The sequence below is a fragment of the Populus euphratica genome, unplaced genomic scaffold, assembly GCF_000495115.2.
Source record: "Populus euphratica unplaced genomic scaffold, PopEup_1.0 scaffold454.1, whole genome shotgun sequence".
In the NCBI taxonomy this organism is placed as follows: domain Eukaryota; kingdom Viridiplantae; phylum Streptophyta; class Magnoliopsida; order Malpighiales; family Salicaceae; genus Populus; species Populus euphratica.
The window spans coordinates 127,313-133,331 of record NW_011500336.1 but is presented as its reverse complement, the minus strand read 5'-3'; positions in this window follow the sequence as shown (position 1 = coordinate 133,331).

Genomic DNA, 6,019 nt, shown 5'->3' with positions numbered 1-6,019 from the left:
GCATTCATGATTATAACTTATGTTAACAATAAATCAAGTTTCTTTCATAACATAGATGTCGGTTATACCGTACGGTTTATTCTATAAAAGTGCCAAACATTTGTTATACCAATGCCTCCTTTTATAGGTTAAAATTGAAAACTATTGATTTGATGACTAATTGTTGAATGAGTGGCCAACTATTGACTTGATGACAAATCTTATCTTCTTATTTGCCCAAAACATCATTGATAACGTCAGAATTTGAATCAAAGCTCTATATGAAAGTTGTAGAAAATTATCTTAGCTTTTCAAAAAAAAAAAAAGAGGTTAGTTAGACTCTAGAACTTAAGATATAGGCTGAACACTGAACAGTGTTTGGGCTGCAGGATAGATTCAGACTTTTTTATTTTGGCTATAATTTAGACTTGAAAACGATCTTATTAAAACCAGACCTCCACATGAAAGTTGGAGGCCTATGTCTTACCTTTTCATCCATATAAAGTAGACTAAAATTTGAGATCTACAATTCCAAATATGACCCAATTACCGAACAGTGTTCCGGTTTGAACTGCACCAGCATCTCTTTTCTAAATTTGGCCATCTCTGTCATTTCAATTTCAGTTCTTAAACTCATCACTCAATCCTTTTATTTATATGATAGGCCTGCATTTTAGATGAACATTTACCTCAAATTAAAGGTATCTTATATTATTAGATATGTTATTATAAAACATGCTTTAGTTAAAAAGTTATTTATACTTCAAGTGTAAAATGATGATATAAAACTTTGATAAAAATTTTCTTTTAAATACTAATCAGGTACTAATGACCAATATAAATTGATTAGTCTACCATGAGGTGGAAACTAATGGCATCAGTGGTTACTTATGAATCAATATACATTGATTAGTCTTTCACGAGGTGGAGACTAATGATATCAGTTGTTGCTGATGACTGACATCAATTGATTAATTTGTCATAAGAAAAAGACTAATGATGTTAGTGGTATGACTGATAACTATTTTGATTAGTCTGTCACATGGTGGGGACTAATGGTATCAATTTGTATTGACACCGAGATTTAAATGTTAAGTTGGCCATGAAAATGGTGGCTAAGGATGTTATCTAATATTGACATCAGGAAATAATTTGATTAGTTTGCTACTGGGTGAAGACTAATAAAAATAATTTGCAGAATTGTTTGATTTAGTCAGTTATAAAAGGAAAGGTTAAGGGTATCAAGACTGCTAATATATGGGTAAATGATTGGTCATGGGAACGAGAGAATATTGGCTATTTTGATGATCATTGTGAGATTATTTAAAGGTTTATGAGATTTTTTACTGGTGGGGGTGTGGATTACTGTTAGAAATTAAATATTTAAACGACTTGTCATTTACGATAACTTAACCTTAAAGCAACTATTTAAAGCTGAAAAGAACATATGATCTTCAAATAAGTAATATTTATATAAATTCTAAATAACTCTAAATTTATCTATAGGGATCAATGAGACCCGAAAAGTTTTAAATTTGTCATTTCTGCTATGTATGTCTTTCGAAAAACCCAACAACACAACTATATAATAGTAGAGGTATCCTATGAAAGCTAACCGTGTTGTTACTCAATCAGATCTTTATTGGTCTGTTGAGAGTTTTGCCAATTCTATTATATTTGGCATTCCATTTTCTTACTAGAATGATAAATTTCAATCTTAGAATATTTCCACATTCTTTTTGTATATTGTGTGTGTAATTTAAAATATTAATTCAACATGCACGATTCATCTAAAGATAAATTAAATGTAAATTATGCAATACAAATAGAATGCAAACATCTAAATTTAATTTTAAAATTAAAAATATTTTTAAATTTTAAATCCTAAATAGTCAAGAGTCAAAACTAACCGGTTATTTAGAAACCTTGAATTTGAATTCAATTTCAATTATTAAATCAATTTCTATGTTTGGAATCTTTACGAGGATATTAATTTGAATTCCAAATAAGATTCAAAACATAAAAGATAGATAAAAACAAATAAGATAAAAACCTTCTGATTCGCTACAATAATTTCAAATAAAAAATAATATTTGAAAAATAACCAACATGAAAAATTTAAACCTAAAAAATCTTTGTTTCCTGTTTATATTTATTCTTAAGACATTCCTTGTGATATATGAAAACACAAAGATCACGCTCATGAAGAGAAATTCTATGTCGGTTAGGTTTTTTTTTTTCCCACTAAAATTGAGTTTATATTTTTGTGTCACAAACCATCTAAAATCTTCTATTTAATTTGGAAAACAAGTTTTAGTCGAGTATTTTATTTTTTACTGATTACTTCTAGTATGTATTTAATAATATGATGTGGAGTTATGATTTTTATTTAAAATGCTTTTGTAAAAGTATATTTTCAATTTAAAATATATTAAAATAATATGTTTTAGATTTTTTTTACTTCAATATATTAAAATTATAAAAAAACATTAATTTAATATATTTTGAAATAAAAAGATAATTCAAAAAGCATTAAAAAAAAGAGAGGAAATCTTTGAAACGAATTAATAGTCGGGTGCTTTTACAACACAATTTGCAAGGAAGCGTCACCAAAAGTCGGGTGTGAACGAATGGAGGAGAGGGAAGTGTCTTAATCAATAATTAGTCCCGGGTGCTTGAGCAACTCGACAGGTTAATTGAGATTTAGAAATCAAATCCATGTACGGATTTGATTAAACTGTATGATTAGTTATATGGGGTCCCAGAGATTAATGGTGTGATTTTGGAAGCATATGGGGTCACCGACACAACACTTTTCAAGAACTATAGATCCCATCGTTCCTATATTAATTTTTTTTAATTATTATTATTCCTTTTAAACTATGTGGTGTTGTTTTCTTCATCGCCAGAATGGAAAACAGCATTATCAATTAATTAAAAAAAACAATTTTAAAGGAGGAGACCCACTTGAAAATAAAGGAAGAAAATAAGAGGTCGAAAAGTGCTTTGAATTGTCAAAAATGGGACTCATCATTGTTACATTTGCAATGATGAAATGAAATGAAATTTCCTCATACAACTAAAAAAACTTGGAAAGCACGTGCAATTTCACTTTACATGTAAATAATAAAGTTTTTTTTTAAATTTTATCTTTAAATTTTTTTTATCAGTAATCAAATTATCTTTGAATTAGTTAATTTAATTAATTAAGTTATAAAATTTTAAAATTAACTTATTAGAATGAGTTTAATAATAATATCAAATAATTTATCAATATATAGCATAATGTGCACCTGAAAAATAGTATGTTCTAAATCAAAAAAACAACATCCATTAATTGTTTTTAATTCTCTTTATGATCTAATGATACAAAAAAAAAAAGACATGCAAATCCTTGGTACACAAAAAATTGGTCAAGGGAATGCTTAATGCTATATATTTTTTTCCCTTTTCTTTGTACAAAAAATAAAATAAAATTAAAAGGTAAATCTCTTTTTATATTTTGTTTTATATTTATAATATAACATATTGATTATAAGTAAGTTTAATTGACAAGGACGCTCCAAAAAATAGATATGCTATTAATTAAATAGAAATTATTGTCCTAATTATTCACCATTTTAGTAAGTCTATCATTAATGATGGTAGGAATCTTCACTTCATATGTTCGAAAGTGATGGATTAATGCGTTTTATATATATTATTTTTTCTCGAATTCATTTTTAAAAAAGGCTAAAGATAGGATGATAATCCAATATTATTGGGCTCAACTATGAGCTGTGCCTGAGTATATGTGGGTCTAGTGAGCTGTCAAACTCAATATCTATAGGCATCATGCCAAGCTCAAATGATATATAGAACTAACAATCATTTTAGACATCATATTGGTAATATCATAAGAAAATCATTTTCTAGTTCCTTCTCTTTACAAAAAAACAAGACTCATAGGCTATAAATATCTCACGAATCCCTCGAACGTAAGAGAGGACATTCAATTCATTCTTAACATTTTTTAGTATATATATTTTTAAAAGTCTATCTCTCTAAAATATTATTGTACTTTCTCTTTCTAGAAAGATACTTACTTAAGCACATGAGAGTTCCAAAATTTATAAAAAAGAACATTTTGCAGGTACCAACCACCTTATCTTATCAAGCACCATGTACAAGCTACTAGCCACCTCGACTAAAAAGAATGGATTAGATTGCTAGTACTAAAAGATTAACTAGTTATCCAACACATAAACCTTGCTTCTAAGTTATTTGATTTTTTTAAGACATCATCGATTGACATTGTTTGTGGAAATTGATCAAAAAGCCATAAACTATTCTTTTAGAACTGGTTTTTGAAATTCTTAATTATTATCAATGATAGATGATTATGATATGTCTAAGATGAAACTTATAACAAATCTCCCTACAACTGTTGATATAACTACTCTATAAAAACATTTTCAACTTTTCAAACATGTCAGATTCCTCATTGAATCAGTATATTAATTAAGAGAAGCTTCACAAGGCTATAACATCACTCAACCAGGAGAATGGTGTGTATTTTTATGATCCCATTGATGGACTAATGAAGTTCTTTTAGTATGAAAAATTACTTTAATGATCAATAATGTTCCAAATTAACTTGGAAGGCTTGATGTAGTGTGAATACTAAATGTGTACTATTTATAAAAGAATAAAAAGGCTAAGCAACAATTTTGTTGCTTTAAAGTCAGAACATGATTTCCCCTCTTTACCCTAAGACTTAGTGAGACAGACAATTTTGGGTTATATTTTTTTGTCAACATTCACTAATATCAGAAGAACCTCAAAAGACTAAAAGCTTTCAACAAATATAAATGAAGTGTTGTTTAAATTGTAAAACATGTGAAGTTTTTTTTACTATTATCTATGGAAAATTAAGATAAATACTTAGAAAACATCTACTAAAAAAATTTTATTCTCTCCTCACCTATGGAATTGAGACCATAATATTAGTAAAGATTGGAAACCCAAGTCATGAAGTCAACTATGTCTCAGAGGGAAATAAAAATATAACATACTCAATGATTAAAAACATTAGTTTTTTCTACAAGGATGATTTATTTAGAATGATGATGTTTTTTATTTTCTTTAGGTGATGTCTATGAGCCTTTAATTAACTACCAAGGATGAGATTGACTTGGTCTATTTAGTGCGATCGCATAACTCACCTTGGCAAGGATTGACTTGATATCCCCTAGGCAATAGCCCCAACTCACTAAGGATAGGATTGACTGAGTCTCCTTAGTGCGATTGCACTCCTTACCTTGGCAGTGATCAACATGGTCTTCTTAGTGCGATTGCACAACTCATTAAGGATGTGATTACTCGATCTTTCTAGTGTGACAAGTCATCTTGGCAGGGATTGACATGATATCCCTAAGGCAATAACCCCAAATCGCCAATAATAGGATTGATTTGGTCTTCCTAGTACGATTGCATAACTCACCTTAAAAGAAGTTAGCATGATATCTCTAAGGAAATAAACCCAATTCACCAAAGATGAGATTGATTTGGTTTTCTTATTATGACTGTATAACTTACTTTGGCAGGGATTAACATGGTTTTCCTAGTATGATTTCATAACCTACCAAGGATGGGATTGACTTGGTCTCCCTAATTTGATTGTAGAACTCATCTTGGCAGGTATTGACATGATATCCTAGGGCAATAGCCTTAATTCACCAAGGATAGGATTGAATTAGTATTTCTAGTGTGACTAAACAACTCACCTTGGTAGAAATTGACATGATATCCCAAAGGAAATAACCCCAACTCACAAAGAATAAGATTGACTTGGTCTCAATTGTGCTATTTCATAACTCACATTGGTATGGATTGGCATGGTATTGTTTGGGCTATAGGACTGATTAGTACTTAAAAGTGCATTTTTATCATGGTTTTATATCATCATTTTGCACTTGAAGTATCAATAACTCCTTAACCAAAGCATATTTTATAATAATATATCTAATAATATAAGATACATTTAATTTGTGGTAAATGT